A 13,156-nucleotide genomic window follows, 5' to 3' on the forward strand; every position below is an offset into this window, starting at 1 on the left:
GGTGGAGTCGGGCTGCTCTTGCGCAGTCAGATGGCGTTGGGGGTAGGGTGGAAGCACGGTTGTCACGCGCCAGGCGGAGAGCGTGGAGCCACAACTGCGCCTGCGCACCAGGCTTTCTGGCGGCCAGGAGCTACTGCATTCCAGGTTTGGGATGGAGCTGCAAATTTGTTCCATTCCGTAAAGAACGAAAAGGTGTTTCCCTTCTGAGACAAGTGTTTTCTTCAGTGCCTACTTGGATCTTAGGAAGGACGAAAATGTCTAGCTTCTGGGTCTATATCCTCATATGGTGGGTAACCTTAGCCAGAGCTCTAATTTCCCCAGACTATACTGTGAGAATATCCTATCGAATTAAGGAAATTAATGACAACTATGTTTATTGAAGCAAAAGACACGTGGACTGACAAAAGCATTTGTTTGCCATTTGCGGACAGAGGCACAGGTTTTATTAACAAAAAATGGCTCATACTTAGAAATAATTTACCAGATGCCAGGCAATTTTCCGAGTATTTTATATATTTTAACTCAATCCTCATCACAAACAAGAGTAATATTCTTGTATATAACAACAAGATGCGCCGCCTCGAAATTAAGTACATAAGTTATTTAAGATCACACGGCTGATAATTTGCAGAACTGGGATTCAAATTCAAGCAGTCTGACTCCAGAACCCATGCACTGACTACTGTACTGTATTTCTTAACATTAAGTGGTTAAAGGATTCATGTTGTTAGGATCATCCTGGAAAATCCAGTACTGTAATCATAGGTGAATAATAACCACTTTTCATACTTACCCTTTAGGTTTTTATCTCATTCTGCCAATTAATGTTTATTGAACACTTACCTATGGTATTTTGCAATGAGTTGGGATCTATGAGCTGTACAATAGAATTGCTACAAAGGTCCAAGTAAAATGCTAACAACTGTCAAAGGAAAGGGAGATTACTTTTGGATTTGGGGATCTGATGTCTTAAATCTTGACTTTTTGATTATACTGTGTGTACACACACACACACACATTTTTTGGCTTCACCGCAGCTTGTGGGATCTTAGTTCCCCAACCAGGGATTGAGCTCGTGCTGTCTGCAGTGGAAGCACAGTCTTAACCACTGGACTGCCAGGAAAGTACCTATATAGTCTTCAAGGCTAAGAATTTTCTCATAAGTCTTAACCATAGCCTTGAACCTATAGCATGACACATTAATAGTGACATGAAATTAGGTGTTATATGTATATGCTAAAGAATATATTAAGCATTTAAGTGAGATATATATATATAGTTATTTCTTAACAAAGTCCTGTCTACTCTGTGCTCCCCGAAATAGAACATGAATTGGTTTTTTTTAAACTGCTTTTCCTGAAAAGTGAGGAAACCCCACTCCATGATGAGTGGTTATTAATGCAGAACATTGATACAGTCTTTCTGGAATTATCTGCTTCACTGTAGAGTCTTATGTTTGTCTCACATGGTAGCCAACACATCCTAGATCGTCTCCGCCTTCCCTCTGGTCAGTTTCTCAGGGAACACAAACTTGTTCATATCAACCTGGATGAAATAATAAGGGGAGTCAATTGCTTTTAATTCATTTTGAGATCAGTTGTAAGTGGGTTTTATAGCTGCTCTTTGGAAAATTCATATTATCTTCCTGTCTCATTAACTGCATGGAAAATTGGGAGCTGTCTACCTGGGGATGTTAACATGAAAAGGGTACTTCTTAATTCCACAAACATAGAAGTTCACACTTCAGAAAAATCAAGATAAGAACAAGAAAAGGAAACTCATTTTGTAATTAGAGGAAGGAATAAGGTGGTTAGGGGCTCAGCCTTGCAAAGAAACAGTCTTGCACATAGTAGACACTCAAATATTTATTCATTAAGTGGATCATGGGAAAAAATAAGTGAATCAGTAGAATCCCAGATAAACTATCATGAGGCAGAGGGCAAAGCTGATTTCTGTGTTTCCCCAAATATAGGGAGTTTCTGGGATCACTCATTGTCTTATTCTAAATGGATCCAAAGAGGATGGGATATCCCATGAGCAGTGGGACATACACTGTGCTTGCATCCCCTCCGCACCACCACAGTGGCAGACGATGTCAAAGATTGGAACTTCTGAAATTCTGCCTGGTAGACCTACATTCTGGGCTTCCCTGCTGTCTCAGTGGGTAAAGAATCTGCTTGCCAATGCAGGAGACGTGGGTTTGATCCCCGGGTCAGGAAGATTCCCTGGAGAAGGAAATGGCAACCCACTCTAGTATTCTTGGCCAGGAAAATCCCATGGACAGAGAAGCCCTACAGTCTGCAGTTCACGGAGTCACAAAAAGAGTCAGACACGACTTAGCGACTAAACACCAACCTACTTTCCAGGAGAAGCACTGTTGATTTGAACAAGGAAAATACTTCTGGAGAATTGGAAGAATCTGATTACAATATGTTTATTGATTACAGTAAACAATATGACACTTGGATTGAAGTGAGCAGTAGGCTTGCCATGTGTTTATACTGTACTTCCCTCCCTTGGATGAGAACATGAAGAGCAAAGGAAGTGAACCGTCCAAGGTAAGGTGACATAGAAACTGTGACTTCTAACTTTCTAAGAAATGGTCTCAACCGATCTTTAGCTAACGTTAGCAGAGTTTTTACGTCACTTGGAGAGTTGACAAAGCTCTTATATAATGGTGCCTGACTGTACATCTTAGTTCCACCTCTTTTCCTCACTATAGAAAAGGAGTAATTAAGTGCCTAACTCGTAGAATTGTTACTAACTTAGTAAATGAGTTAATACATGTCCTGCTCTGGTTAGTTAGGGTAACTTTTTCCAAGCCCCATCATAGCCATGGAAGGGATAGATGGAGCTTAGCAGGGTCACTAAGAGTCAGACACGACTGGGCGACTTCACTTTCACTTTTCACTTTTATGCATTGGAGAAGGAAATGACAACCCACTCCAGTGTTCTTGCCTGGAGAATCCCAGGGACGGGGGAGCCTGGTGGGCTGCTGTCTGTGGGGTCGCACAGAGTCGGACACGACTAAAGTGATTCAGCAGCAGCAGCAGCAGGGTCCTGGTAAGTGGAACTGCTCCTTGTGCTGACACAGATAATATCAGTGGTCCCAGATTCCACCCCAGTGCAGAGTCCCTAAAGCAAAAGAGCCCATAACCTGGATATAAATTGGAAATCCTCAGAAAGCCTTATTTGTGTTAGGTCTCTTTTGCTAGGGAAAAGTGAAGAGCTTATGTTAAAGCTAAAACCATCAAAATGTAGATTGTTTCCATACCCCAAAGTGATTCCTTATTTCTGTGCTGCATGACGTTCTTCTCCTCGCTGTTCTGTCTCATCCATCCTTCCATTCATCCCTGAAGCTGAAGACAAAGGCTTTCTCCTTTATCTTTTTCTGCCTGCCTCAGACTCTTTATTTCTAAAGGTATGTTTAGGAAGAGATACTGCTTGTCCTGGTTCAGCCAGAAAAGAAGCCCATGCATCCTGCTGTTCAAGTGAGGTCTCAAGTTAATCCCTCCCCTCTTCTTGCTCCACTTTCACCCCAGCTGGCTAAATCAAGCGATAATCCTGAAAGGGAATTTCAGGCTATTTGTGACTTCCCCTCTCCGCTCCCTACCCGCCACATTCGGGGAGGAGAGAGCAAAGCCCCTGGATCAGAGTAATCTGTTTCTAACCCACTTCCATTCCCAGGGATTACCTCTGCAGGAGGAGAGAGACAGAAATAAATCTGGGAAAAAAAAAAAAAAAAAGAAAGAAAGAAAGAAATCTGACATCTTGGCACTGGGAACTTGCGGAAGAAGCTCCAGCAGTGCCTGCAGAGTGTGGGCATGAGGTTCAGGAGCCCGGGAGCTTGTTCTCGTAGGCTGGGTTCCCAACAAACAGAAAGTGTGATATAATGGAAAGAGTTCTGGTTTGGAAGGCAGGAGACTAGAACATGGGTTCTAGTCTTACCATTGCTGACATTGACTTCCTTGTGGCCTTGGGAGTCACTTCATATCGCTGATCGCTAATTTTCCCCATTAAAAAAAATAGCACTCCACAGTCCTAAAAACCTACAGCCCCTACTGATGTGTGGTGGTGGTTTAGTTGCTAAGTCATGTCCGACTCTTGCGACCCCATAGACTGTAGCCCACTCCATGGGATTTCTCAGGCAAGAATACTAGAGTGTTCTGCCATTTCCTTCTCCAGGAGATCTTCACTACCCAGGGATCAAACTCAGTCTCCTGAACTGGAGGCGGATTCTTTACTGACAGAGAGCCACCAGGGTTGAGCTCCTATTAATAATGCATAAAGGCCTGACAAAGACTCCCTTTAAGGACCCTTGTGAACCAGTTGCTCAACACACCTTCCCTCTGGTCTTTGTTCTTTCCTTTACCCTCTATGGGCCCTGACGTATGAACATGTATATTCTACCTGGCCGTTCTTTGGGGATGCTCTCCAGTTCCAGCTCTTTGGGGTGGAAGCTGTGTGAATGCAGGAAACTTCCACTAGAGGGTACCAAGGTTTCACTGGCATCTCCGATCACAAAGAGGCCTATGCAAACTCAACAGTTACAGGGATTTTTTAGTACTTACATTCAGGGATTAAGAGATCTCCATTCATTATTCCTTACCTGGTCTGCTTCTTACTGCTCCGGGAAGGCTTAAGAAGTCTCTACTCTTGACATTATTTTGATTTAACTTGACATCAAATCAAAGGCAGTTTGGTATAGTGGAATTCAACTGGCTGGGTCCACTACTTTGGAATTCTATGGGCACATTATTTAACTCTTCTGAGGCCCAATGTACCCATCTGTGAAATGGGGATAATAAAATTTACTATTTTAAATAAGAAAATTTACCATGTAGGGCTGTTGTGAACACTAAATGAAATCCTATATGAAAACTTGTGACTGGTACACAGTGGGTACATAAAATTGTGTCTTAACTAGCGGAGAGTCCTCAGAATTGCCACAAACAGGGAATGGTGTTGAGGAAAGAAAGGTGAATTTTTGAAAGCTGAGTATACCTCCAAACAAGAAATGTGACTTTTTGCCATTTTGCTCTTGAGTCTTACAGGTTTCCGGGCTTGTGCTTCTTGGTCCTGCCCAGCCTCCGCCCTTGTTCCTATTCTGTTCTCTGTGTCAGCCCAGCCATGGCACTCTTCTGCCTTTTTCTCATCTTGATTTCCTTGGAGGTGAGTTTAGTTTCTACTTCCTCCTCACTTCCTTGACAAAAAGTCCTTTGTATTTTGCCCTGCGTTTTCTGAAGAGCCACCTCTCCACCTGGTTCTGTTCTTCCCTTCTCATCTCTCCTATAGACATTTCTGGGGTGGAATGTACCATCTGTTTCTGAGACTGAGCAGAAGTTTGGGAAAGAGGGAGGGCGAGCATGTCAGGGCTTGCGTGTCAGCAGACACGTTACAGCTGCAGGGCAAACCAGGGTGAAACCGCAAGCCGGAGGCCCCAGGGCAGGCAGCGGTAAGGCCCGCCCCTCAGCTCCTCTCTCATCTCTCTCTCACCCCAGAGGTTTCCTGGCAGGAGTGGGAGAGGTTGGTATCGAGTCCTTGAGCCCTGACTCATTCCCTGACCTAGTTGGGTGTTACCCAGTTATCTCCCAAACCTTTCTCCAGAGGCCTTTACAACACAACAGTGTCATCCCAGAAAACAGAAGAAACAAGCACACCACCTGTGAACTCCATGCCCATCTGAGGATCCCAACAACAAATAAGTTTGCCGTTCTCATGGCTTTATATACCACCCAGGAGGTTACACTGGTTATAAAGTAAACAAAATCATCTCACCCTGAGAAATCGGCTATTTTTGCTTTACAGAAATAATCATGTTTAACTTTCTCCAGAGAGATTAAAATTGTGATTTTATTTTTCTTCGGCAGGGGAAGGGGCTGGGGTAAGGGTGGACGAGGTGAACGAGGACTGGAACACTGAGCCAGGAAGTGACTGGCTGTTATCACAAAATGAGTCAGGATTCTATATAGGGACTAACTCAGGTCTCCTAACCCCACCCCAAATTCCATTCTCTTTGCCTCAGTCTAGTTACTTTTGGACTTTTGTAATGTTTCAGGTTTTCTGGACCCTCACAGAAGTTCTTAAAATCTCCCAAGATTCCTGAGAGCTTAATAGGAGCTTCTAGACTTCATACATGTCCCTCTCACTGTTTGTCCTGTGGAAATGCGAGTTGTATGTCTGTTTCCTCCTCAACAGACTGTTGAAAACACGTCAGAGTTATTTAAGATTCAAAGAGCGATGTAGTAAGTTATCTGTGTGAGCTGAGATCTTGGAGACGGGAGATTCCATTTTTAAATCATTCGTTGATGTTCACCTATTACTGTCCTTCTGTGCCACCGTGTTAGCGGATGCTGACGATTATTTCCTTACCTCCCCTTTACGCAAAGGTCCCAGTCACTCCCTCACTAGGGTCATGCTTCCTGAAGACAGGAGCTGGTTTCCAAGAAAGCAGATTTTCGCTTTATCCTTTGGCAGAGAGAATGGAGTCGTTGCACACAGGCCAGAACATTCTTTCTGCCAGAGCTTCCCATCTGGAAGAAAAGAGAAAAAGAGTTTCAGAGTTTCCATAAGGTCTGCCTAAAAAAGGGGAGGAAGGCATAGTGAGCCCTCGGGAGGGAAGATGAAAGCTACAGGGCTGGAACCCCAAGTTCCATTGTCTGCAAAGAATATCAGATTCTGCAGGCCTGAAACCCTGACCTGGCAGCTCCTACCTTCCCCTTCCTCCTAACCCTTAGCCAGGATTTATTCTGTTCCCTATTCCTTTAACTTTTCACATGTATTTATCTGTCTTGCCTATCCCATCTCAGAATTTTCCCTCTATTCTTTGTTCTTTATGTACTACCCTTCCAGTTTTGTGCTCTCCCTATGGGTGACTCTAAAATATTCCTAGACTACTTCTTAATGCGTCTCACAAAAATAAGATTGAAGCATTAGAAGGAACTTTCTCACAACCTGTGATGTATGGAAGGACTTCAGTGGGTCCAGAGAGCCTCTGAAATTGAATGCTAATTTAATGCATATATGCATCTTTCTGGAAGAAGGCCCAGAGCTCCTATCAAGTTCTTAGATCTTCCATTCAGATCCCTGCCTCTTGACCCTGTAGTTCAGTGTGTTTCAGTGTAAAGCTGAGAACCCAAGTTAATTTTGGAAACTAGAATAATTCTATTTTTTAAAATGAAAAAAAATAGAAAATATCTATGTGTATCACATGTAGTAAGGACACTAGTTTTGATTAACGTGATACAAAATGTGTATGATAATTTGTTATTTTTATATATAAAATCAAAACATCTAATCTCATTTATTTCATGAATATTTATTGAGTTACCATAGATGTTGCTCTGGTCACTGGGAATATGGAAAATGAAAGAGACATTTCTGGTCCACAAGCGGCTTGCATTTAGTAGGAAAGAGAGAAGTAGGAAAGAGAGAAGTACACAAAAACATTGCAAAAGAATATTAAGTCCCGCTGCAGAGGGTACAGGGTATAAAAGAGAGTATGGGACTTCCCTGGTGGCACAGTGGCTAGGAATCCACCTGCCAATACAGAGGACCTGGGTTCGATTCCTGGTCCAGGAAGATTCCATGTGTCTCGAGCAAATAAGAGCCCATATGTCACAACTACTGAAGCCCACGCACCTAGAGCATGTACCCCACAACAAGAGAAGCCACCAGAGTGAGAAGCCTGTGCACCACAACGAAGAGTCGCCCCGCTCACTACAACTAAAGAAAGCCTGAGTGCAGCAGCAAAGACCCAGCGTGACCAAAAATAAATAAATAAGAGTATGACACATTATTTAGAGTTCAGGCGGGGCCATGCTTGGGTAGTGTGTGGAGAGATGAGTAAGAATTTGCAGGATACATAGCAAGAAGATGTGCAATTCGAAGCAAGGGGATTGACACGCACAAAGACACAGCAGTGTAAGACAACACAAGGATGGCCAGGGCTGCTGTCAAAGTGGTCTGGTGTGTTGTCCCTGTACTGTGGAGAAGTTGGATCCTTAGGCTAGATCATGGACAGTCTCCCACTAAATACAGAAATGCTTAATATTCCTAACAGACTGCTCTGCCTGGGCTCTTTCAATGAGATAGAACCGAGAATTTTGTGAAGCAGCTCATTGTATTCTTGAGCATCTGATTGTGACAAATTCCTTCCTATACTGATGTAATTGCTTCCCTTGTTCAACCATTGATTCTCATTTACCTTCTGCAGCATAGCAAAAGGAGTTGACATCGCCTTCTATTAGGTTGAACCAAATGAAGTTGCGTTTTTATTAATCAAGATAGTAGGATGGTTGGCGATTTCATGTTGTTAGCCTGTGCTTGAAAAAAACCAGTTATTTGAGGACAGTTATTATTTATCTACCTTGCTCTTCTCTTCCCAATATCTAATATCTTTAAACTCCATCAAATTCTTCCTTACTTGGGAAGTTACTAGATCCTTTTTCAACCTGATCTCTCCCTGGACATACACTGGTTCATCAGTGTCTTTTTTTTGTTTTTTTAATATTCATTCATTTATTTATTTTGGCTGTGCCAGGTCTTAGTTGCGGCACACGGGGTCTTTGATCTTCGTTGTGGCATGCAGGATCTTGAGTTGTGGTATTTGAACTCTTACTTGTGGCATGTGGGATCTAGTTCCCCGACTAGGAGCTGAACCTGGGCCCCCTACATTAGGAGCACAGAGTCTTAGCCACTAGACCAAAAGAGGGAAGTCCCCATCGATAGCTTTTTAAACATGAGGTACCCAGAACTGGTCAGATCTGGGTAAAAGATCTTTTAATTAAAGCACAGATCTCTTTTTATCCGACATTGTATCTTTTCATGAAACTGTGACTACATTGGGTTTGGTGAGTCCTAAATCTTTTTCATATAAAATGCTGTCAAGGCAGCCCCACTCCTTCCTATACAATTGATTTTTTCTTAGCTGCACCACCCAGCATGCAGGATCTTAGTTCCTTTATCAGGGATAAAACCCATGCCCCCTGCAGTGGAAGCTCAGAGTCTTACCCATTGGACAGCCAGGGAAGTCCCCTACATCTGGGGTTTTATTTTATCCTTGTCAAGTTTCATTTTCTTGATTTTGGCATTTTGTTCTAATCTGTCAAGATAAGTTTATTTTAAAACATTTTTAATTGAAGGATAGTTGATTTGCAAGGTTTCAGGTGTACAGCAATTCAGTTATACATATATTTCTTTTCCATTATAGGTTATTACAAGATACTGAGTACAGCTCTCTGTGCAGGTCTTTGTTCTTCCCTATTTTACATATAGTACTTTGTTCATTTATCCCTCCCCACCTTTTGCCTTTGCTAACCATGAATTTGTCTTCTGTATCTGTGAGTCTATTTCTGTTTCGTAAATCAGTTCACTTGTATCATTTCTTTTCAGATTTCATATATAAGTTGTATCATATGGTATTTGTCAGTCTAAGATAATTTTAAATCTCGCTTCTAACTGCTGAACCTGCCCCCCGCAACCAGACAGTCCGTGCACCACCACGGAAGATCCCACATGATGAAAGGAAGATCCTGCATGACACAACTAAGGCCCCATGCAGCCAAATAAATACGTATTTATATAAGTAAATAAGTCCTGCTTCTATCATCCATTCTATTATCTTTCCCAGCTAGATCACTATCTAAGCTACTGGTTTTAAAAATATCTAATACACCAGTGATTCCTTCATGGATCACAGCCTTGTCCCGATGAAGGGACTTGTGTAACTCAAGCTATGAGCCATGCCGTGCAGGGTCCCTAACACTGATGGATCATAGTGGAGAGTTCTGACAAAATGTGGTCCACTGGAGGAGGGAATGGCAAAACACTCCAGTATTCTTGCTGTGAGACCCCGTGAACAGTATGAAAATGCAAAAAGATACGACACTGGACGATGAGTCAGCAGGTGTCCACTGTGCTACTGGGGAAGAGCAGAGGGCAATTACGAATAGCTCCAGAAAGAATGAAGCATCTGGGCCAAAGCAGAAATGACACTCAGTTGTGGATGTGTCTGGTGGTGAAAGTAAAGTCCGATGCTATAACAAACAATATTGCATAGGAACCTGGAATGTTAGGTCCATGAATCAAGGTAAATTGGACGTGGTCAAAGAGGAGATGATAAGAGTGAACATTGACATCTTAGGAATCAGTGAACTAAAGTGGATGGGAATGGGTGAATTTAATTCAGATGACCCATTATATCTACTGCTGTGGGCAAGAATGCCTTAGAAGAAATGGAGTAGCCCTCATAGTCAACAAAAAAGTCCAAATTCAGTACTTCTGTGCAATCTCAAAAATGATAGAATGTTCTTGGTTTGTTTTCGAGGCAAAGCATTCAACATCACAGTAATTCAGGTCCATGCCACTGATGCCAGTGAAGCTGAAGTAGACCACTTCTATGAAGACTGACATGATCTTGTAGAACTAACACCAAAAAAAGATGTCCTCTTCATCATAAGGGATTGGAATGCAAAAGTAGGAAGTCAAGACATACCTGGACTAACAGGCAAGTTTGATGGTTCAGGGGCTTACCTGATGGCTCTGATCGTAAAGAATCTGCCTGCAATGCAGGAGACCTGGATTTGATCCCTAGGTTGGAAAGATCCCTTGCAGAAGGGTATGGCTACCTACTCCAGTGTTCTCGCCTGGAGAATTCCATGAATCGGACACGACTGAATGACTATCACTTTTTACTTTCATTTTTTTGGCCTTGGAGTACAAAAAGAAGCAGAGCAAAGGCTAACAGTTTTGCCAAGAGAACACACTGGTCATAGCAAACACTGTTTTCCAAAAACACAAGAGATGACTCTACCCATGGACATCACCAAATGGTCAATAGCAAAATCAGATTGATTATGTTTTTTGCAGCCAAGGATGGAGAAGCTCTATACAGTCAGTGGCATCAGTGAAAATAAGACCTGGAGCCAGCGTGGCTCTGATCATGAGCTCCTTATTGTGAAATTCAGGCTTAAACTGAGGAAAGTAGGGAAAACTGCTAGGTCATTCAGGTATGACCTAAATTGAATCCTTTATGATTATACAGTGGAGGTGATGAATACATTCAAGGGATAGATCTGATAGAGTGTCATCTCTATGGACAGAAGTTCATAACACTATACAGGAAACAGTGACCAAAACCACCCCAAAGAAAAAGAAATTCAAAAAGGCAGAGAGGTTGTCTGAGGAGGCTTTACAAATAGCTGAGGAAAGAAGAGAAGTAAAAAGGGAGAAAGGAAAAGATAATACCCAACTGAATGCAGAGTTTCTGAGAATAGCAAGGAGAGATAAGAAGGCCTTCTTAAATGAACAATGCAAAGAAAAAGAGGAAAACAGTAGAATGAGAAAGACTAGATACCTCTTCAAGAAAATTGCAACATTAAGGGAACATTTCATGCTAGTATGGGCACAATAAAGGACAGAAACAGTAGGGACCTAACAGAGGCAGAAGAAATTAAGAAGAGGTGGCAGGAATACACAGAAGAACCATATAAAAAAGGTCTTAATGATCAGGATAACCACGATGGTGTGGTCACTCACCTGGAGCCCTGCATTCTGGAATGTGAAGTCAAGTGGGCCTTAGGAAGCATTACTACAAAGCTAGTGGAGGTGATATAATTCCAGCTGAGCTATTTCAAATCCTAAAAGATGATGCTGTTCAAGTGCTGCACTCAATATGTCAGCAAATTTGGAAAACTCAGCTGTGGCCACAGGGCTGGAAAAGCTCAGTTTTCATTCCAGTCCCAAAGAAGGACAATGCCAAAGAATGCACAAGCTACCGAACGTACAAGCTTCACTCATCTCACATGCTAGTAAGGTTACACTCAAAATCCTTCAAGCTAGGCTTCAGCAATAAGTGAACTGAAAACTTCCAGATGTACAAGCTGGGTTTAGAAAAGGCAGAGGAACCAATGATCAAATTGCCAACATTCGCTAGAATCATAGAGAAAGCAAGGGAATTTCAGAAAAGCATCTGCTTTATTGACTACTTGAAAGCATTTGACTTGTGGATCACAACAAACTATGAAAGATTCTTAAAGAGATGGGAATACCAGACCACCTTACCTGTCTCTGAGAAACTTATATGCAGGTTAAGCGACAACAGTTACAACCTTATATGGAACAACTGACTGGTTCCAAATTGTGAAAGGACTACGTCATAGCTGTATATTGTCACCCTGTTTATTTAATATATATACAGAGTACATCATACAAAATGCTGGGCTGGATGAATCACAAGTGTGAATCAAGACTGCTGGGAGAAATATTAACAGCCTCAGATATGCAGATAATATCACTCTAATGGCAGAAAGTGAAGAGGAACTGAAGAGCCTCTTGATGAGGTGTGAAAGAGGATAGTGAAAAACTGGCTTGGAACTCAACATCCAAAAAACTAAGATCATGGCACCTGGTCCTGTCACTTCAAGGCAAATAGAAGGGGGGAAAGGGGAAGCAATGACAGATTTTATTTTCTTGGGCTCCAAAATCACTGTGGACAGTGACTGCAGCCATGAAATTAAGAGACACTTGATCCTTGGAAGAAAAGCTATGACAAACCTAGACAGCCTATAAAAAGCAAAGACATCACTTTCCTGACAAAGGTTTGGATAGTTAAAGCTATGATTTTTCCAGTAGTTATGTACAGATGTGAGAGTTGGACCATAAAGAAGGTTGAGCAGTAAAGAATTGATGCTTTTGAACTGTGGTGCTGGAGAAGATTCTTGAGAGTCCCCTGGATTGAAAGAACATTAAACCATGTCAATACTACAGAAAATCAACCCTGAATAGATGCAAAGAGCCAACTCATGGGAAACAACCCTGATGCTGGGAAAGACTGAAGGCAAAAGGAGAAGAGGGTGGCAGAGGATGAGATGGCATCACCGACTCAATGGACATGAATTTGGGTGGACTCCAGGAGATAGTGAAGGACAGAGAGGTCTAACGTGCTGCAGACCATGGAGTCACAGAGAGTTGGACACGACTTAGTGCCTGAACAACAATACGACAGTGAAGTCCCTCTCTTTATTGATATCAAATTTTTTAATCAATATCCTTTGAGCTCAGTTGATAAGCTAGTTAAAAATCTATATAGCTGTGATTATCCACCCACATTGCTTCAGGCTCATTTTCTTAGCCCTATCTACCTGCTCCTTTACTA

The 13,156-nt window shown here is 42.2% G+C and overlaps 1 long non-coding RNA gene across 2 annotated transcripts; it reads left to right on the plus strand.

Annotated features, from left to right (window-relative positions):
• The first annotated feature begins 18 nt into the window (after nucleotides 1-18).
• Nucleotides 19-9,550, plus strand: LOC129649068 (uncharacterized). Of its 2 annotated transcripts, none has more exons than XR_008712954.1 (4): nucleotides 19-286; nucleotides 2,448-2,558; nucleotides 5,055-5,172; nucleotides 5,608-5,743. It is a non-coding gene; the product is annotated as an uncharacterized LOC129649068 (long non-coding RNA). The 2 variants fall into 2 exon arrangements; XR_008712953.1 differs by lacking the exon at nucleotides 5,608-5,743 and adding an exon at nucleotides 9,394-9,550 and having other exon boundaries at nucleotides 21-286.
• The last annotated feature ends 3,606 nt before the right edge of the window (nucleotides 9,551-13,156 follow it).

This window comes from Bubalus kerabau, chromosome 4, assembly GCF_029407905.1.
Source record: "Bubalus kerabau isolate K-KA32 ecotype Philippines breed swamp buffalo chromosome 4, PCC_UOA_SB_1v2, whole genome shotgun sequence".
In the NCBI taxonomy this organism is placed as follows: domain Eukaryota; kingdom Metazoa; phylum Chordata; class Mammalia; order Artiodactyla; family Bovidae; genus Bubalus; species Bubalus kerabau.